The following is a 22,818-nucleotide window of genomic DNA, read 5'->3' as shown; positions in this document are numbered from 1 at the left end:
AGTTATTATCAGCACCCCCATTTTGATAATGAGAAAAGTGAGTCTAGAAGTATTAAGTTACTCAAGGTTATAAAGACAGGAAGAGGCAGAGCTGAGGCAAGAACTGTAAAATATCCACTTTAAAAAAGAATGTTGAAAAACCTTTAAAATAGCCACTATTTTTTTCCTACAATTTTGTGCATGAAAGTACTGGGAATTGGCACTATTATGTTTCCTACATAGGTTTTGGTGTGGGTTTTTTAAAATATGGAATTAATTACTATGACACTTTCATCAAAACTTAAGATCTTGCAATCCTACCAAAAACAATCTACATGTTAAACACAATTCCAACATAGATACCAGATTCATTTTTCAAGGAGATTGAAAGGGAAATGATGAAATTTATTTGGAGAATAAAGAGACCCTTGGTAAGCAAAGTACTTCTGAAAAACAAAAATGAAGTGAGAGGCCTAATACTCCCTGACTTCAAAACCTACTACACAGTGGTAGTAACCAAAACACCATAGTACTGGTACAATGACAGGCACATAGACCAATGGAACAGAATTGAGAACCCAAAAATAGACCCAGCTATCTATGGTCAATTGATATTTGACAAGGAAATAAGAACTATCCAATGGGGAAATGACAACCTCTTCAACAAATGATGCTGGGAAAACTGGACTGTAAAAAGCTGAAACAGGATCCACACCTCCCACCACACACAAAAATCCACTCACAGTGGATCAGAGACCTGGAAGTAAGCCCCAAACCATAAAGTTCATCAGAGACAATCTGGGATCAAAGTTAAGATGGCCTAGTCTATGGTATAAACAGACTGCCCAATAAAGCCAGAAGAACACAATCTGGAGAGGATAGAATTGATGAATGGGACCTTCTAAAGATTAAATCCCTGTGAGCATTGAAAATTTTTCCAATGGAGTGGAAAGAAAATCTACTGATAGGGAAAAAACGTTTGGCAGTACCATTTCAGACAAGGGTCTCATATAAAAAGTTTACAAAATCCTCCAGGGCCTCCACAAGAAAAAGACTAATTAAAAAATGGGTAAAACACATGGAAAGACTTTTTACAGAGGAAGATATTCAGATGGCAAACAGATACATGAAGAAATGCTCAAAATCACTGGCAATAATAGAGATGCAAATCAAAACCACAATGAGATACCATCTCACTCTAGTAGCAGTGGCAAAGTTTAACAGGACAGCAAGCAATAAATGTTGGAAAGGATGTGGAGAGATGAACTCTTATACATTGTTGGCGGGATTTTAAACTGGTACAACCATTCTGGAAGACAGTTTGGCATTTCCTCAAAGAGCTGAACATAGAAATTCCATATGACTCAGCTATTGCACTGTTTGGAGAATACCCTGAGAAAATGAGAACTGAACAAACGGAGACTTGTACACTTGTTCATAGCAGCATTATTCACCATCACAAGAACATGGAAACAGTCCAGATGTCCAACCACAATCAAATGTATTGAGAAATTATGGTATATTCACATGACAGAATACTATGCAGCACGCAGGAACAATGATTTTGTAAAATATTACCTAATTTGGGAAAGACTGGAGAGTGTGATGCTAAGTGAACTAACTCAGTCCTATAAGGACAAATATTGTATAAGACCATTATTGTAGAATGAGTATAAGGATCCAAGGGGAGAAGGATGGGAACAGAGGGGTGAGGATGGGCGTGGGGCAGAGCTGGTTATTCATAGGGTCACAAAATTTGATGGGTGGAAGGAGGAGAGAGTGTAAAGAAAATCGGAAGGATCTGATGTGAAAAACAGTGTACACAAACTTTGTATACAGTAATAGCCCCCCAAATCACCAAAAAACCCCAAAACACCCCTTAAGATCATGGCCATTCCTTCTTACCTTTGTATAAAGCTAAAGAGATACATTGGCCACTTTGACAACCTTAAAGTGGACTCCAGGAATGTCACCAATAGCAAAAATATAGAACGTTTCATGAATTTGTGTGTCATCTTTGCACAGGGGCCAAACTCATCTTCTTGGTATTGCTGCAATGTTAGTGTATGTGCAGCTGAAGTGAGCATTGTCTCCTATATTTTATGTCTGTGTTGTGTGGCTGACTCATAAGTGACACTCTAGTGGGTTTGCAGAGGCTGTAAATTGCATGGGAAGAGACTGCTTATCCTTCTTCTGAGGATTTGAATCTCATGCCTTTGAAATTGCAGCGCAGCTTCTTGCCATTTGAATATCTTCCTCTGTGAAAATTCTTTCCATGTCTTTTGCCCATTTTGTAATTGGGTTATCAGTCTTTTTCTTGTGGAGGCCCAGGAGTATTCTATAAACTTTTGTTAATAAGACTCTTGTCTGAGATGGTATTACCAAATGTTTGTTTCCAGTCTGTAGGTTTTCTTTTCACCATGTTGGAAAAAGGTTTTGATGTGCACAGAGATTTAATCTTTAGAAGGGTCTGATGCATCAATTTCATCCTCTTTAGTTTGTGCATTTCTGGTTGTATTTTGAAGTCTCTTTAAATCTTGTCCATCTTCTCTTATTTCACAGGTGGAAAAGTACTGAGGAGAGGTGGCTTTTTTAAAGGTTTATGCATAAATGTGTGGAAAGGATAAAGAGAAATGCTAAGAGAAGTGCCTCAGGGGCAAGGGACAACCAGAGGTGAGAGGTGCAGTGGACTGTGAAAGGAGATGGTGTGTGTGAAAAAGAAGAAAAGGTGTGCACAGCCGCTCTGTAACAGCAGGGCAACCACCACCTCACAGGGAAGATGCCAAGCAGCTTCCAGGAACAGGGTGCAGCACGGGCACCACTACAGAGCCCTGGAAGACATGCAATTCTAATTTTACATGAGCCACATGGAACTTCCTGATAATCACTCGAAAAAGAGACAATCACAGGAAGTCTTATGAGAAGGGAAAGGTCAGTCTGCCAGGAGTGAAGAAAGCTTTGGGCAAGTATCATCTTGCTAATGTGGAAGACACCACAGGAAGTGGAGCTCCAGACAGTAAAGATGACAATGACATTGATCTCTTTGGATCTGGTGATGAGGAGGAAGGGAAGAACGTCTTACACTGTATGAATCAAAAGCCAAAACCCTGCACTTGTTGCCAAGTCCTCAATCTTATTAGACGTGAAACCTTGGGATGGTGAAACTGACATGACAAAATTTGAAGAGTGCATCAGAAGCTAGTACCAGTGGGATTTGGCATTAAGAAGCTTCAAATACTTTGTGTAGTGAAAGATGATATAGTTGGCACAGACATGCTGGAAGAACAGATAACTGTTTTTGAAGACTATGTGCAGTCCGTGGCTGCTTTCAACAAAATCTGAAGTTCATTTGCATCCATCAATTAAAATAAAAACTTTAAAAACAAATAAAAAAAGAGCCAAATGCTGACTATTACTGATAGTCAAACCTCAAAGACAGTAAACTTCCTCTGTATAAACGGAGACCTGAACTATGTTATTGTTCTTAGGAACCACTGAGCAAAACTACAACACAAAGCAACGCTTGGAGCAGGAGAGCTGAACCCTGGCCTGAAGCCCAATTCCTGAGATGGATTACAGAGCCTTCTCTGTACCTTGCTTTAATGTTATGTAAATTTACCCTCACTCTAAAAAGACTGAACTGACACTCAAACTCACGACTGTCACTATAAGAACCAACTCATAGCTGACCTTCCAGTAAGTTTTCAGAGGCTGTAAGCTGCATGGGAGGAGACTGTCCATCTTTCTTCCAAGGAGCAGCTAGTAGATTCGAATCAGAGACACTACCTTTGGGTTAGCAGTACAACTCTCTACAGAATATGTCAAAGAATTTTCTACTCACAACAAATTCTTGCTCATAATCCCTTTCACTACTGAAAAGGCTTCAAGACTTTTCTCACACTAAAGAAGGCTAAATAAGAACTGTATGCATCTGTCTGACTGTCCTACACATTCCTAAGACACAGGAATGGCTTTCATTCATAACCTGGGGGCTGCCTGTGTATCAGGTTTCACGTGGCGATGCGATGTACTTACTACTTATTAATGAAAACTTTTTAACAAGAAATACAAAACACAGATGGTCACTTTTATTGGCTTAATTCTTAACAATTAAAGATACCAGTTGTTGGCATTCTAGTTTCTTTAATAGCCAGTTACATCACTTAACAAAAAAGAAATAAAACCGCAATTATTTAAGACATACTAACAACAACCTTAGAGAGCTCTGGTTGCCTAGTGGTAAGGAATCATACTGCCAATCCAAAGACATGAGGTTCAAATCCACCAGCTTCTCTGCAGGAGAAAGATAGGCACTCCTACTGCCTTTGAAAACCCACTGGAAGGTCAGTAGTGAGTTGGTTCTAATTCAATGGCATACAACAACAATAATAAAAAAAACACCCTCCCCATACAACCTTAAGACATTTCAACCCAAATATGTGGAAATTATATGTCATAATTTCTTTTTTCCTTATTTAATATGTCATCATTTAATACACAAAGCAACACAGTATTTTGATAGTGTCTAGAACTTGAAGAATTTGCGTTAAGAGTAGAAGCTTGAGAAAAAGGAGAGGAAGGTCTCCCAATAATTTTTCATATAATTTGACTTGCAGTATTCTTGCAAAGGTATTCAATGGCTACACTGTTGTGTTTGAAATGAAACACAGCCTGATAACGGCTCCATAAAATATATGCCATTATTTTTAATAAAAATAACAATAAAAATTCAAACAACAACAATTGCCTTTTTTTTAAGAAATATACTGGTTAAAGATTACTCACCTGACTGTGATTGCATATTATGCAATCAGGAACAATGGATGGAAAAGTCAGTTTAGAAATTAAATACCATTTTCAGATCTAATAGGTAGTGGCAGGTGGGGAGGAACAATAAGGGAAAATGTCTTTCTTTTTTAAGAGACAGTTGAATAGTATTAAAATTTTAAAAAAACATGGCTCATAATTAGCTGACATTATGCATGTAATTGGACCTCTGTGTGAACATTTATGTGTGTTAAGTGTATGTTGATAAATTACTACAACTCAGAACTCAAGAAGAGCTTCAAGATCCCTGCTGCCAAGTTTGTTCTGACCCTCTCTTGGGTTTCTGAGCCTGTAAATTATAATGGGAAGAGACTGTCTTTCTCCAGCTGAGCCACTGCTGAATTCAAGCTGCCCTTGGGTTAACAGTACAGCTCACTATGCACTATACCAGCAGAGCTCCTAGAGAGGCAAAATTTTAGTGAGAGTTTAGTTACCTAAACTTAGCATGAGACATTTTTAATGGAAACAAATGAAGCAACATGTATTTACTGCATCTTTCTCCCCTAAATTTTCATGATGTAATGAAAAAAATTAACAGTGCAATTAATATGAACTAAGTTTAATTACTAACAACAGTTTAAACACTAAATACGCAATGTATAGTAAATTAGCTCACAACTGGGAGGTCACCATTTAAGAAAAAAAAATTTCAACCCAAGTATCTTGAAACTATGTCAATTTATTTTCTTACAAAATTCACATACATTGTGTTTCAAACTTTCCTTCACTGTATATGTCATCATTTAATATCTAAAACTTGAAGGGTTTATGTTAGGAGTAGAAGCCTGGGAAAAAGGAGAGGGTGGTCTCCCAATAATTTCTCAGATCATTTTACTCATAGTAGCATTCTGTTTTCCTAACACAATGGAATTGTGTTTGTAGAAGAATATGGGCACATCACGAATTCTTGCCAAAGTTTGCTTGTTCTCCTAAATATGTGAGATGCTGTTGTGCTAAGAAATAGATCTTAACTGGCTTCCTAGAGTTGGGAAGACTTCTTGTGTTTCTCCTTTATTAGTCTTCCTGCAGCTTTGTTGCAAATCTACTGCGTGCTTTCCCACAACTAAATCCAAATTGAAACTGGATTGAACAGTATCTGTCTTGCTTCTCTCCCTCTCCTTCTACTTGCTGCCCACACACTATCACCATGTTGTTTCTGACTCAAAGCGACCCTCCATCTGGTTTCTGAGGCTATAAATCTTTACAGACAGATTTTCTTTCTCTCACAGTACAGCTAGTGCATTTGAGCTGTTTGCTTCTTTATGTTAGGCACCACTGGGAGCTCTGGTGGCCTAAATGTAAGAAGTTACAGTGCTCACTCAAAGGTATGTGGTTTGAATCCACCAGCTGCTCTGTGGGAGAAAGATGAGCAATCTCCTGGTACATTTACTTCCTCAGAAAACCCACTAGAGGGTAAGCTATGAGTTGGTTCAGACTTGACAGAATATAACAACAACATGCCACTAGGCTTCCTTTTAATTCCGATACCCACCTTTTAGTTCAGCTAAGCTGATTTCTACCCATGGAACAAAAACTCATTGCCATGGAGTTAAAACCAACTTATAGCTGACCCACCTGTCAATTTCCAAGGCTGTAAAATGCACAGGAGACTGACATCTTTTTCCTGGGGAGATGCTAGTGAATTTGAACTCCTAAAGAGGTATGGCCTTTGGGTCAGCACTGAAATTCCTTCCAGTCTACACCACTTTAATTCTTGCTACTAAGTTTATGAAAACATTACTCATCTACGAAGAACCAGTTGTCATATTATCTCTAATTAGCTAAGAATTTCTAGTCTATACTACACAGTTGTTGTTCACTGCTGTTGAGTAAGAACCAATACCACATTGTCATTTTTGCTAGGTGCTGTCAGGCTGATTGTGACTCATAGCTACCCTATGACCAACAGCTCTGAACGTGCTCTCTCCTTCACCATTCCTCATCATCTCTGACACACCTGAGTTCACTGTTAACAGTCATTGTGTCAATTCATCTTGTTGAGGGTCTTCCTCTCTTTCACTGACCCTTCACCTCCCCGAGCATGATGCCCCTTTCCAAAGACTAGCCCCTCCTAATAATACATACAGCTCAAATATGTTGTTACTGTGCAGGACTGAATAGGAACTAACTCATAGCTGACCCTTCTCCAGGTTTTCAGAGGCTGTGAACCACAAGAGAGCAGACTGTCCATCATTGTCCTGTGGATCTGCTAATGGATTCAAACCATGTGCCTTTTAGTTGCCAGTACAATGCCTTATCTGTAAATCATCAGAGCTCCATAATATGTTGCTATTGTTATGTGTTGTCAAGTATGACTCGTAGCTAACAACATATCTGAATCCTATCCTATCCTATCCTATCCTATCCTATCCTATCCTATCCTATCCTATCCTATCCTATCCTATCCTATGCCATCCTCACAATCACTAATGCACTTGAGCCCATTGCTGCAGTCACCATGTCAATCAAGTTCGACGAGGGTCTCTGTTTCTTTCACTGACCCTCCAGCCTTCTAACTATGACATCCTTTTCCAAGAAATAGCCTCTTCTAGCAACATATCCAAAGTATGAGAGATGAAGCTTTGCCATCCTTGCCTCCAAGGTACATTCCAGCTGCACTTTTCCTAAGATATATCTGTTCATTCTTTGGCAGCCCATAGGATTTTCAGTACTCTTTTCCAATACTACAATTCAAAGCTATCAATTTTTCTTCTTCATCCTCAGTCATGGTCCAGCTCTCAGATGCATAGCAAGTAACTGAAAAGACCATGGCTTGAATAAGCACACCTCAGTATTCAAACGGACACCATTGCTCTTCAGTAGTTTGGAGAGATCCCTGAAAGGACAATACCCAAAAGAATACATCTCCTTATCTCGTGACTGCTAGCACCAAGGGTGTTGATTGTGTATCCAAGCAAGATGACTGCCTCTTGGTTCAAGTATAGGTTTCGCATTAGCACAATTAAATGTTCTGGGATTCCCATTCTTCTCAGAGTCAGCCACAGTTTGTTATGATCCACAAAGTCAAATGTCTTTGCATAATCAATGAAACACAGATATGCATTCTTCTGGTATTCTCTGCTTTCAGCTAAGATCCATCTAACATCAGCTACAATATCCCTAGTACCACGACCCCTTCTAAACCCAGCCTGGACTTCTGGCAGTTCTCTGTTGATGTGTTGTTCCAGTCATTTTTGGATAATCTTCAGTAGAATATTGCTTGCATGTGAAATCAATGATCTTGTTCTGTAGTTTCCACACTCTGTTGGGTCACCCTTCTTTGGAATGAGAACAAATATAGATCTCTTCCAATCAGGTGGCTAAGTGGTTGTTCTCCAGATTTCTTGGCACAACTTGGTGAGCATATCCAGGGCAGCATCTGTTAGTTCAAATATGTCAATCGGTATACCATCTATTCCTGGGGCCTTATTTTTTGCTATTTCCTTCAAAGTAGCTTGAACTTCTTCCTTCATCACCATAGGCTCTTGCTCAAGTGTTATTTCATTAAATTCTTCTGTGTCTGCCAATTCCTTTCAATACAATCAATGACTCAGTGTATTCCTTCCATCTTCTTTTGATACTTCCTGGATCATTTAATATTCTGCCTAAAGCATGCTTGATTATGGCAACTCGAGGTTTGAATTAGGTAACCAAAATATGTTACGTAGTACTAAATTGTGCTACCTATTTGGATGCCTGACCAAACCCAACCCACTACCACTGAGTGGATTGTGACTAATGGGACAAACCAGAACTGCTGATAGGGCTTCCAAGGTGTTACTCTTTCTTTTTCTTTTATATTGGTTGTCTCATAAGTTTGTATAACTTGTGTTTCATACTGTTCTTAATTCATATTATATTTCATACAATCATTCCCATGCATTATGTTTTATAAAATCAGTAACCACTGGACCTTGCCCATCATTACCCAATCTTTTCAGGTCCCTACCAGATCCTTCCCATTTCCTTCACCCCTCCCTCCACCCACCAAACTGTGCAACCCTGTGGCTTTGTTCCTATCCAGCCCCACCCTCTGCTCATACGCCTTCCCCTTTGAGTCTCATGTTTTACTAGTTATCCTTCTCTTTTTACAATAACATCCCTTATGTTGAGTGGACTAACTCAGTTCCACTAGGACAAATGTTGTATAAGACCATTTTTGTAGAATGTGTATGAGGATCCAAGAGGAGGGGAGGGTGGAAGCACAGGGATAAGGATGATGTGCTGGAGGGAGGGCATTAATAATGGGTTGGACAATTTAATGGGGGGGGCGGTATGAGGGGAATTGGAAGAATCTGGTGTGAAAAAGTGTATCCAAATTTTGTAAATAAACTAGTATTTTTGTTGTGCCTGCGACTCATAGCGAACCTATGGACAACAGCCCTAAACTCTGCTCTATCCTGTGCCAATCTTACTATCTCCGGCACATCTACCACCATTACCCCAGTCCCTCCACCCTCCCAAGCATGACGTCCCTCTCCAAGGACTGATCTCGCCTTGCAACATGTACAAAGTATGCCAGACAAAGTTCAGAATCCTTGCTTCCAAGGAGCAGCCTGGCTTCACCCTCTCCAAGACAAACTTGTTTCTTCTCCTAGAAGTCCCTGATCTTTTCAATACTCTTCTCCAGCACAAAAGCTCAAAGGCATCAACTCTACTTCTATCATCCTTAGTCATTGTCCATCTTTCTGATGTATAGGTAGTAACTGCAAAGACCATGGCTTGTATCAGGCACACCTTAGTCTCCAGACTGACATCGTTGCTCTTCAATTCTTTGGAAAGGTCTCTGACAACAGACTTTCCCAATTCAATTTGTCTCTTGATTTCCTGGCTGCTGGTACTAAGATTGCTGATTGTGGAACCAAGCAAACTAAAACTGTTAACAATCTCCATCTCTTCACAATCCACAATAATGCTGCCAATTGGCCCAGTGGTGAAAATCTTTGTTTTCTTGATGTTGAGCTTCAATTCATATTGAAGACTTCAGTCCTTGGCCCTTTGCAGCAGAAGTGTCAGGCCCTCCTCAATTTCAACAAGTAGGGTTGTGTCATCTGCATAACACAGGTTGTTGATGAGTCTTCCTCCAATCCTGATGCCACATTTCTCCTCATATAGCTCAGCCTGCCAGGTAATCTGTTCCTAGTATAGACTGAAAAGATACGAAGACAGGACACATCCTTGACGCACACCCTTCCCAATTTTGAACCATGCAGTGTCTCCTTGCTCTATTCTAATGACTGCCTCCTGATCCAAGTATAGATTTTGCATAAGCACAAACAAGTTCTGGGATTCCCATTCTTCTCAGATTAAGCCACAGTTTGTTGTGATCTACATAGTCAAATGCCTTTGCTTAGTCAATGAAATACATATAGACATTCCTCTGGCACTCTGTGCTTTCAGCCAAGATTCATCTAAGATTAGCTTTAATATCCCTAGTGCCACAGCCTCTTCTAAACCCAGCCTGCACTTCAGGCAGTTCTCTGTTGATGGCTGTTCTCGTTGTTTTTGGATCATCTTCAGTAGAGTTTTGCTTACATGTGAAAAAAGAAATAATGGTCTTAACTAGTATTTGTCTTTATGAGACTGAGTGAATTCACTCAGCATAATTCTCTCCATTTTTTCCTAAGTTATGTAGTATTTTTCCGAATCGGTGCTCCTAAGTGGTGCATAGTATTCCATTGTGCAAATGTACTACAATTTCTGAATCCATTCAGTAGTGGTTGGACATTTGGGCTGAGATGGACTGGTGTTGGTCACTTTGAATCTATGACCTACTTCGCAGGGAATGAAAAGAATTTAATAAGAATGGTGTTTCATATATAGTTAATTGGATAGACCATTTTTTTTCACTTCCTGTTTATTGGTCTGGCTGAAGCCAGATGTGAGACATAATGGGGGGCTGGCCTGGCAGAGGAGTGGGGGTGCTGATGCAGGCACGCATGCACAGGTGGGTGGGCCTCACACAGGTAAGCACAGGTGGGTGGGAGGAGTCATGATTCTGTAAATAAATACTGGACACATGGGGAGCAGCGAGGGACCCCTCTGGACTGGTCCCCACGCACCATCCACTAATAGATGCGTGGGTGGAGTGGTTGGGCAGTAGTCCGAGGTGGTCAAGCCCCAGGCCTGGTGCAGTCCACATGGGGGGAGGTGGTCCACAAGGAGGATTGGCTGGTGGTCCACACGGAGGGGGAGTGGGCATCGGTCAGTGGAAGCCCTAAATGACCTTCATGAACTCATCGCAGATGACCAGCACAAAGGCCCTGCCCATGCCCCAGAGAGCATTGGACGAAGCGCCCTTGAAGAAGGTGTTGCCACCCTTGTTATTCAAGATCTTGTGCCAGCAGTAGATCATATCCGAGTACATGATGTCTGCTCCTTTCCTTCCCGATTGCATCCTTCTCCGCACGATGTTGAAGGGGAAGGACACCACTCTGGCCAATGCAGTGACAGTCTGCGGTATCATCCAGCTGACGACGATGTGCATGTTCTTGGGGTCTAGAAGCATACCTTTGGCCATGTCGTTGACCCCGAAGTAGGCAATGCAGTAGATGATGATGCCCTGCACGGAAACGCTGAAGTCCTGGTAGAGGCGGTGGATGCCAACCGACTTGCAGATCTTCACCAGGCAGTCCCCTAGGCCCTTGAACTTTCGCTCCATCCCGACTTGCCCACGTTGGTGGCCAGCCGTGTCTGAGCGAAGTCCAGCAGGTAGATGAAGCAGAGAGAGGCGGCCACAGCCATGCCACCCGAGGCCAGGTTGCCCGCGAAGTAGCGCCAGATCTGTGTGTGCTTGTTCACCCTGCCCAAGAACACCTGCTTGTACTTGTCCTTGAAGGTGAAGTTGAGGGCCTGGGTGTGGAAGTGGATGACGTTGGCCAGGTTGCCCCTCCAGAATAACAGCACACCCTGCTCCCAGGGGATGTGCATGATGCAGTCCATGATGCCCTTTAACTGTCGACCGTGATCTGCTTGCTAGTGTGCTGGACCTGCAACAGCAGCTTGACCCACTTGATCGGGGCCACGGCTGTCTTAGAGATTGAGGCAGTGATGTCACCAGCTAAGAAGTCGTTGGCGAACGAGATGGGCTGTTCCATCATGGTGGCAGAGAACACTGTGGAGCTGGCTGACAGCCGGAGTGGATGCGAGATGGCTGGGAAGGTAGGCACCACTGGCTCTGTCATCACTGGGACCAAAAGGGGTGGATAGACAATTTTGTACATGAAAGCATACCATACATATGTATCCAAGGAAGATCTGTTAGTACAGCTATAGTTTAAATATATGCACCAACAGCTATTTCCAGATGAGGAAACGGATGAATCCTACCAACTTTTGCAGCTTGAAAGTGACCAAACATCACTGGAATCAAGATGCAATAATAATAACTGGTGACTAGAATGCAAAAGTTGGACACAAAAAATAAGGAATGGTAGTCAGAAATTTGTTGTTGTTGTTGTTATTGTTACTCAATAGCACCTAACAACAATAACAATGACAACAGAGAGAGCTATGTTGGCCTAGTGGAAAGAAAGTTATGCTACCAAGCCTAAGGTGGGTGATTTTAATCTGTGGCCCTCAGGCCAGGTTCAAATTGTTTTCCTGTCAAACATTCTTCTAGGTGGCATAGCACTGGTCTGTGTGTTGCTATATAGAAGTAGCTCATGGTTGCTGTGATGCTGAACACTGTGACAGTGATGTGCCAAACGTGGTAATGGGTACTCATGGCAGACAGTGTTGGCTGGAGCTTCCCGACTGAAATAAGCCTGGAAGCAGGAACGGCATCCACTTCTGAAATGGCTTGCCTCCGGAAACTCTATGTACGAACAGGGCTCAGGCCTTTTGTTCATAGGGTTGCTATGAGTCATCTACGACTTGATGGCACCTAACAACAACAACAACAGTCAGAAATTAATGACTTGATGACAGAAATGAGGCTCAAGATTTAATGACTGAATTTTATACATTCAATGATTTCTTTATAATGAATACCTTCTTTAAGAAAAATTGTGACTATACATGCAGACCTCACCTGATAGACAGCACAGGTATCTGATTGATTATATTTGCGGAAAAATCAGTGGAGAGTCTCAAAATCAACAGTCAAAACCAGGTCAGGTGCTAACTTATTCCTGGGCAAGTTCAAACTGAAGCAGAAGAAAAAGAAAACAAGTCCCCAAGAACCAAAATACAACCTTGAGTCTATCCCACATGATTAAAAACCATCTCAAGAATACGTGTGAGGAAATGAGCACTAATGAATGGAGACTAGATTAGTTGTGGGATGTCAAGGAAGAATGTCTCCATGAAGAGAATAGAAGGTAATTACAAAGACAGGGGAGAAAGAAAAGACCAAAATTAAGGTCAGGAGAGGCTGAAAATTGCACTATAGTGTTGAGATGCCAAAACAATGGGAAGATATGCCTTAGCAAAAGATTAAAGTATGAAACTCCAAAAGATATAAATGTATGACTTCAAATGGCAGTTTGAGAAGACTAAAGAAAGTATTATAATGAAATATGCAAAGAGCTGACGCTGGAGATTAGAAGGGAAGAATGTGCTTGACATTTTCAAGGAAGGAAGTGAAAAACAAATTCACACCTTGAGCAGCAAAACTGAGGGATGCTATGGGTGAAATCTTGAGTGATCCAGATAGCATTAAATGAAGATAGAAAGAATAAATGGAGTCATTGACTGTATCAAAAAGAACCAACTGACATGGAACTGTTTCAGGAAGTAGCATATGCTCAGGAGTCAATGGTAAGGAGGGAAAAGTTCTAGCTGCATTGAAGGTATTGGTAAAAAATAAGGCCCTAGGAATTGATAGGATTCCAGTTGATATGTTTCAACTAATAGATACAGCTCACTAGTCTGTACCAAGAAATTTGGAAGACAGTTATCTGGCCAACTGGCTGAGATTGGTATCTGTTCCCATTTCCAAGAAAGATGATCCAACAGAAAGTGGAAATTATTGAACAATATTGTTAATATCTTATGCAAGCAAAATATTGTTAAAGGTTATCCTAAAATGGCAGAACACTGCCAGGCTAGTCTTAGAAGATATCATGGCACCAGGATATCATTACTGATATCAGATGGATTTTGGATGAAACCAGAAAATAAGGGAATATTAAAGAAGTCTATCTGTGTTTTGTTGACTATGTAAAGGCATTTGCCTGTGTGGATCATAACAAATTACGGCTAACATTGAGAAGAATGGGAATTCCAGAACACTGAATTGTGTTCACATGAAACCCATACCTAGACCAAGAGGTGGCTCTATGAATAGAGCAAGAGAACACTACATGGTTTAAAGTCAAGAAAAGTGTGTGTCATGGTTGTATCTTGGTTTTTTTATCATCTTCATCCTTGTTCAATTTCTATGGTGAGTAAATCATATGAGAAGCTGGAATTTATGAAGAAGAATGTGGCAGCAGGATCAGAAGAAGACTCACCAAGAACCTGCATTATAAAGATGACACAACCTTATTTGCTGAAAGAAGAGAGGATTTGAGACTCCTGCTACAGAAGATCAAAGACTGCTGCCTTCAATATGGATTACATGTTAATATCAAGAAAACAAAAATCCTCCCTTCTAGGCCAATAAGCAAGAACATCATGATAGATGGAGAAAAGACTGAAGTTATCAATGATTTCATGTTACTTAGGTCCACAATAAATCCCCTTGGCACCGGCAGTCAAAAAAATCAGAAGACATCTTGCATTGGTAAAGTCTGTGGCCAAAAGCCTCTCCAAAGTACTATAGAACAATGATGTCTGTTTAAAGACTATGGTGCACCTGATTGAGGCCATGGTCTTTTAATAACTTGTTATGCACTTGTTAATCACTTTTATACAAAGGATGACAGAATAAACAAGAGTTGTGGTGTTAAAGAAGAGTACTGAATATCCCATGGACTGCCAAATAAAGAGTATGTCCTGGAGAAAGTACAGCCCGAGTGTTCCTTAGAGGGAAGGATGAAAAAGCTTCATTTCACATACTCTGGGCATGTTGTTAGGAGCAGTCAGTCATTTTTTAGAAAGGAACATTATGCTTGGAAAGGTGGAGGAACAATGAAAGAGACGAAGACCCTCAATGAGATGGATTGATAGTGTCTGTGGCAAGGGGCTCAGATGTGTCAGAGATGAGGATGGCACAGGATAGGACAGAGTTCAGATCTGTTGTACATAGGGTCACTATGAGTTGTACTTGACTCAATGGCACCTCACAACTCCATTCTTCCCCAGATATATTATACTACTTGTTTCTGAAAATGGGAATTCCACTTATTCTTCATATGGTTGGAATTCATACTGAATCAATAGAAACAGAATTGAAAAAATAAAATTGTTCTGGGTAATGAAAATTTGTGCATAAATTTAGTCTAATTCAATCTACATTCTATAATAAGTGTTAGGATAAGAAAAGTACAGAATTTAAGGGTTAAATGATAAAACATATTAATGGGTGACATCTTAAGCAAAACTGGAAAGAATTTTAAAAAGGTAATGTTTCAAATGAACTTTCTAATCAACAACTTCATTATTCTGCCTCTTAGAACCTTAGTAACCACGTATGCTCACCCATATAAGTCTTAATTTGACATAAAAATAGCCGACTTATAATGGCAATACTGCATAAGACCATTATTGTAAAAATAGAAGGATAACTAGTAAAACATTATAGGAGTCCAAGGGGGAAAGGAGTGGGAGCAGAGGGGTGAGGATGGGCAGGGGGGAAATACTGGGGTCACACAATTTGTTAGGCAGAGGGAGGGTGTAAAGGAAATTGGAAAGATCCAGTGGGTATCTAAAAAGACAGCATAGTGCAATGATGATTAATTTTATAGAACAATATGTATAGGAATTTTGTATGTACACCAACATAAAAGAATTTTTTTTAAAAAAGCAGCAAATTCATACTGCTCTATCTACCATTTCTCGAGTGAGAACTAAAAAGTTCAAAAGAATATACTTTCAAAGTTACATAAAACTAGAAATGCACTCATGTTATAATGCCATGTTGTAGAAAAGAGAGTTGTGTCCTTAGAAAGAAATATTTTGTGGAAAACCAAGCAATAGGTGTTCAAAGCACTCAAGTTCAAGTAGAATTCTGAAGGCAAAGTCTCTTGTGTGTGTCTCATACTTTCAAGAGATTTGATGCCTTCATGACATCTCATTCAAAGAATTGAAGTATGCTGTTCATGTGTGATCATTTAAGTTCATTGTCTATGAGGTAAAGCACCTTAGACAAAAGTTATTCAGATTTCTTATGTGTTGTTGCAGATAAGATATGGTTTCCTTGGCTAATTTCCATAGGTTTTTCATTCTTCAATATGGAATGAAACACTTTTGAATACATGTAAAACAGAATTATGACACATTCTATTCTTTTTTTATCCTATATCTTTAAAAAAGACTTGGGAAACAGCTTTCCTCATTAAGTATTCACTATGTTTAAAATGTATTAATATATTAAAACTAAAATGTGATAGTTCTAATATGGCAAGATCAGGATATATTCTCATGGTATATTTTTAAAATTTACTTAGGATATACAGAAGGTTACAAAGGTCCTGTACAGCTGAGGAACTCTAAGTTGATGTCAGTTATTAGGTGCCATCAGGTTGGCCCCAACTCACTGAGACCCTCTATTCCATGGATTAAAACTGTGTCCGATCTTGCACCATCTTCACACTTTCCCCTGTGTTTAAACTCACTGTCAGAGACACTGTTTCAATCCATCCTGTTGGAATCTTTCTCTCTGCCTGACCCTTCATTTTTCCAAGCTTGATGTCCTTCCTAGGGACAAGTACCTCCTGACAACAAGCCCAAAGCATAAGAGATGAAGTCTTACCATTCTTACCTCCAGGGAGCTCTACAGTTACATTTATTCCAGGATAGATTTATTTGTTCTCTTATCACTCTGTGGGATATTTGGAGCTCATTGCCAACTCCCAATTCAAAGGCATTGATTCTTCTTCAGTCTTCCTTCTTCATTGTCCAATTTCCACACATATATGAGACTAATGCCATAGCCTGGGTCAGTAGTACCTTAAATCTTTAAAGTTACATCCTTGCTTTTTTGGTACATTAAAGATGTCCTTGCAACAGATTTGCCCAATGCAATATGTCCTTTGATTTTTTTGGCTGCTACATCCATAGGTGTGATAATTAGTAACTGATTATTAATGTAACAGATACACATTACTCTATGCTATTTCTGCCAAAGTCTATAAATTGAATTTAATCAGGAGAGTATCCTACAGAGGAGATAACAGGTCAACGCCATGAAGGAAGAATGAGGAGCGGTTCTAGGGCAACAGAGAAACAGAAATGAAATGTGGTACTTGGTTATTAATTGGAACACTGACTAGAAACAATAAATTTTTATTAGTACTATTTCATAATATTATTATCAAGGCAAGTGATGGCATATGAAAAATGTCTGCATATTACACAATTGTTGTTGTTAGGTGCTATTGAATAAGTTCTGACTCATAGTGAGCCTATACTCAATGGAATATCACACTGCCTGGCCTGGCCCTGTCCACACAGTCAGAGCTCTGTTAAGCTCACTGAGACAGCCATGGGTTAACTCCTCTCCCTGAAGGTACTCTTCTTTTTTACTGCTGCTCTAATTAACCAAGCATGATGCTCTTTTTCAGGGCTTCTTCTGATGATATGTCCAAAGTACATGAGAAAGTCTTGTCATCCTCACTCCTAGGAGCATACTAGCTGTACATTTTCCTACACAAACTTGTTCATTCTGGAGGTTCATGGTCTTACTCTTCTTCACTAACACCATCATATAAAGGAATAATGTCATCTTCTCTCTCTTCCTCCTCTCTTTTGACCTAATTTTTTCTATCCTGTCCACATTCAGATTTATATATTGTTGTTGTTATGTGCCGTCGACTCATAGCGACCCTATGTACAACAGCCCTAAACCCTGCTCTATCCTGTGCCAATCTCATTGCCTCTGACACACCCATCCCGATTACCCCAGTCACTGAATCAATCCACCTCATAGAGGGTCTTCCCCTCCTGTGCTGTCCCTCTACTCTACCCAGCATGATGTCCCTCTCTAAAGACCTGTCTCTCCTTACATGTCCAAAGATTTATATGAGGCAATATAAAATAACATGGTTTCAGTCAGAGTCACTTTATTCTTTAAAGAGAGATTTTTGCTTCTTTACACTTATGTTCAGTGCAACACATTGTTTAATTTCTTGGCTGCTGTTTCCATCAGGCATGATAAAATAGGCCCATGAAAAGGAGGAAGAGCCTCTAAGATTGACTCTTCCAGTGACACAAGGGGTGCAAGTACAGTAGCTACTGTGAGGACACTAGACCAGACTGGTTCTAATTCTGTATGGGTCAAGATGAGTCAGCGCTGGCTTAGCATCTATTAACAATAATAGCTTCTGTGGCTATTACTTGTAGCTCTATGTAAAGTGAAATCCTTGACCATATCAATAGTTTCCTATTTATTATTATGTTAAATACCAGCCCATTTATGAGGATTTTTATTTTCTTTAAGTTGAGGCACTATCCTCATTGAAGGCTGCAGTCATTGATCTTCCTTATAAGTGAGTGCTTCAAATCTTCACTTCATGGTTGTGTCATCTGTATAACATATGCTGTTAATGATCTTCCTCCAATCCTCAGGCAACATTCTTCTTTATATACTCCAGCTTCTTAGATTATATGATATAAATAAAGACTGTGTAGGTTTGGAGAAAAGATATATTGCTGGCACACACATTTCCTGTTTTTAAACCATACAGTGTTCCCTTGTTCTGTTTTAATAACTGCTTCTTAATCTATGTACAAGTTACTCACGAGCACAATTAAGTGTCCAATGACACTGAAATGCTCATTGTCTGGAATACTATCCATAATTTGTTATGATTTATTCAAGTGCCTTTGCCTAATGAATAAAATGTTTACATTTCTTCAGTTTGCTTGGCCTCACTGAATCCAGTAGAAGTTTCAATGTCTCTTCTTATATCTATTCTGGTCTTTTCTTTCTTCCCTGTCTTTGCTTTCCTTATAGATGATATCCTTGATGTCATCCCACAACTCATCTAGTCTTTGACCAATAGTGTTCAGTGCATCAAATCTACTCTTGAGATGGTTTATAAGTTAATGTGAGAGAGACTTGAGGTACTATTTCAGTTCTTGTGGAACTGTTTTATCTTCTTTAACTTCAATTTGAACTTGCACAGATGGTCTATTCCACAGTCAGCCTCTAGTCTTGTTTGGACTGCTGATATTGAGCTTTTCCAGTGATTATTTCCACAGATGCAGTTAATTTGACTCATGTGTAGTTCATCAGGTGAGGTGCATGTGTACAGCTGCATTTTATGTTTTATTTTTTAAAAAGCCATTTGCAATGAATAAATCGTTGATTGTAAAAAATCTGATCATTTGATCTCCAGCCTTGTTTCTGTCACCAAACCTATATTTTCCAACTGTTGTGTACCACAGGGTTGGAACCAACCCATAGTCAACCCTCTGGTGGGTTTTCAGAGGCAGTTAATCACACAGGAGAAGACTATCCATCCTTATTTTTTTTAAGGTAAGCCTGATCTAAACTACAGTCTCTTCAATTACTTCCTATGCATCTGCAAGTTGGAGAATGACTAAGGATGACAGAAGAATTGATGCCTTTGAATTGTGGTGTTGGAGAAGAGTACTGAATGTCCCATGGTCTTCCAAAAGAACAAACAAATCTGCTTCAGAGTAAGTGCGGCCAAAGGCAAAGATAATGAAACTTTGTCTTACATACTTTGAACCTGTTGTCAGGAGTGGCCAATCCTTGGGAAAGGACATCATGCTGGAAAAGGTGTAGGGTCAGAGAAAGAGAGGAAAATCTCCAACAGGATGGACTGACAGAGTTACCGTAACAGTGAGCTGAGTATATCAGAGATTGCTGATCATAGGGTGAGGTTCAGATATGTTGTTCACAAGGCTGCCATGAGTTGCAATAAACTTGATGGCACCTAACAACAAAAGTAAGAAGTCAATAAAACACAGATAAATAGCTTTCTGGTATTCTCTGTATTCAGCCAACATCCATCTGATGTTAGGAAAGACATCCTTCATTTTTCTAAATAAAAATTTCATTTCTGGCAGTTCTCTGTTAATGTAATACTGCAACCATTCCCCCCCCCCGCCCCCAGTCACTTATCTGTCTGTTTGTCACGTGCTGTGGCAAACACAGTGGACTGATGTGATTTTGAAAGGTACACCATGAACATGTGAAATACCAGTAGGGTGGCCAGGTATTAGCAGAAATTCCAGGTGGGGACTAGGAAAAAGGATGAAGCAGTCTATTTCAGAAAAAAAATGGCCACTGAAAATCTTGGCAATGAACATTTTCTGATACAGCTTTCACCTCTGGGTGGGAGACACCAAAAGCACAACAGTGAAATACTTGCCTCCTCAAAGATTACATGATTAATACCATATTATTATACTAATGACTAGGATCACCATCACAGGTATTAGTGAGTTGAGATGGACAGGTATTGGTCATTTTGAATCAGATAATCAGGTGGGCTAATATGCTAAGAACTGGAGAGAAATGTTGTCACATTCCCCATCAAAATGAACAATTCAAGATCTATTCTGAAGCACAACACTGTGTTAGATAGGATACTATCCATATACATATAAGTAATAACTCCTAATATGATTATCATTCAAGGATATGCATCTAACACTAAAGTCAAAGATGACGAAATTGAGGATTTCTACTGATTTCTGCAGTCTGAAGTTGACTGAAAAAACAATCAAGGAGAATTAACAATAACTGATGATTTGAATGCAAAAGTTAGAACAAAGAAGAACTGGTAGTTGACAAACATGGGTTTGATGCCAGAACTAGGTTAGAGATTGAATGACAGAACTTTGTACAATCAATAATTTTTCCAATATAAATTCCCTTTTTAAAAATAGACATCAACTATACATATAAATTGTATCTGTGGGAAGAGATGGTGCAATATCAGCAATCAAAACAAGGCTAGGGTGACGGAATAATGGGTATTAATCAGTCAGACAAATTCAAACTGAAGCTGAAGAAAATTAGGACCAATACATGACTTTGAGCACATGAATTTAAAAATCACAGTGAACTGGAATGATCGTATGAAATGCAATGTGAATAAAGGATAGTGTGAAACACAATGTATATAAATTTTGTATGCAAACCAATATAAATAAATGTGTTTAAAAAACATCACAAGAATATATGTGATGCACTAAACACTACTGATTAAAGACCTAACAAGCTGTGGGACAACATCAAGGACATCACCCATGAAGGAAGCAAAGACAAGAAAGAAAGAAAAGATCAAAATGATGTCAGAAGAGACTAAAAAACTCGCACTAGAATGTAAGAAAGGTGAAACAAGGGGAAGGAATGTAAGAGAGCTGGACAGAAGACTTCAAAGGGCATCTCCAGAAGACAAAGCAAAGTACTGAAACAATGTGCAAAGACCTAGAGGCAGACAACTATGATGGAAGAACACAATATATATTTTCAAACTGAAAGGACTTACAAATAAATTCAGGCCTGGAGTTGCAATATAAAAGATTCTGTGGGCAAAATAATGAACGATGAAGGGAGCATCAAAGGAGATAGATTTAATAAAAAGTCGCTGTACTGAGAAGAATTGGTCCACAGTGAAATGCTTTGGGAAGCAGCAAATGATCAAGAACCAACAGATGAGAAGAATAGACTGTAAAACAGTATACTGTCAGAGATCTGCGGAAGTTCAAGCAAGGTTTAGAAGAGGTCGTGGCACGAGGAACATGATTACTGATGTCCAGTGGATCCTGGTTGAAAACAGAAACTACCAAAAGAATGTCTATTTGTGTTTTATTGACTATGCAGAGACATCTGATTCTGTGGATCATAAAAAATTACAGCTAACATTTAGAAGAATCAGAATCCCAGAAGACTTAATTATGTTCATAAGAAACTTTTACCAAGATCAAGAAGCTATTGACTGAAGAGAGTAAGGGAATACTGTATAGTTTAAAATCAGGAAAGGTGTGCGTCAGGGTTATATCATTTGTCTATACTTATTTAATCTGTACACAGAGCAAATTATTCCAGAATCTGGACTCTATGACTGGAGGAAGACTCATCAACAACTTGCGGTACGCAGATAACCCAACCTTGCTTGCTAAAAGTGAGGACCTGAAATGCTTGCTTCAGAAGATCAAACACAACAGATTTCAATATGGATTGCATTTCAACATCAAGAAGATAAAAAGCCTCACTAAATTGATAATAATGGGTGACTGGAATGCAAAAGCTGGGAACAGAGAAGAAGATTCAGTAGTTGGAAAACAAGGACTTGGTGACAGAAATGGGGCGGGAGAGAGAATGATTGAATTTTGCACAATCAATGACTTATTCATTGCAAATACGTTTTTTAAGAGACATTAATGCAGGGTATATACTTGGATTTCACGTGATGGTTTGCATAGGAATCAGATTGATGACATCTGTAAAAAGAACTGCTGGAGAAGCTCAATATCAGCTGTGAAAACTAGGCCAGGAGCTGATTGTGGAATAGACCACCAACTGCTCATATGCAAGTTCAAGCTGAAGTTGAGGAAAAGTAAACCAAATAGAAGGCAACCAAAATATGACTTTGAGTATATCCCACATGAATTTCAGAATCGTCTCAGGAACAGGTTTGAGGCCTTGAACACTAATGAGCGAAGACCTGACGAGTTGTGGGAGGATATCAAGGGTATCATCCAGGAAGAGTGCAGACGGTCATTACAAAGACAGAAGAGGAAGAGAAGACCAAAATGGATGTCAGAAGAGACTCTGAAAATGGCACTGGAGCATAGAGAAGCCAAAGCACAAAAGAAGAATTGAAGATACTAAAGAATTGAATAGAAGATTTCAAAAGGCAGCACGCGATGACAAAGTAAAATATTACAATGAAATGTGCAAGGAGTTGGAGTCAGAAAATCAAAAGG

At 39.6% G+C, this 22,818-nt stretch overlaps 1 protein-coding gene and 1 pseudogene across 1 annotated transcript in view; both read right to left on the bottom strand.

Moving 5' to 3' along the window:
- The window catches only part of LOC102873718 (guanine nucleotide-binding protein G(olf) subunit alpha-like), a 243,795-nt gene that overhangs the window by 201,484 nt on the left and 19,493 nt on the right, over positions 1-22,818 (bottom strand). The gene's annotated exons all lie outside the window — the stretch shown is intronic.
- LOC102856391 lies at positions 11,024-11,906 on the bottom strand (annotated as a pseudogene).

Source organism: Elephantulus edwardii, unplaced genomic scaffold, assembly GCF_000299155.1.
Source record: "Elephantulus edwardii isolate Elephantulus edwardi_28Jun2011 unplaced genomic scaffold, EleEdw1.0 scaffold00196, whole genome shotgun sequence".
Taxonomy (NCBI): Eukaryota; Metazoa; Chordata; class Mammalia; order Macroscelidea; family Macroscelididae; genus Elephantulus; species Elephantulus edwardii.
This window is presented reverse-complemented; position numbering and strand designations above follow the sequence as displayed.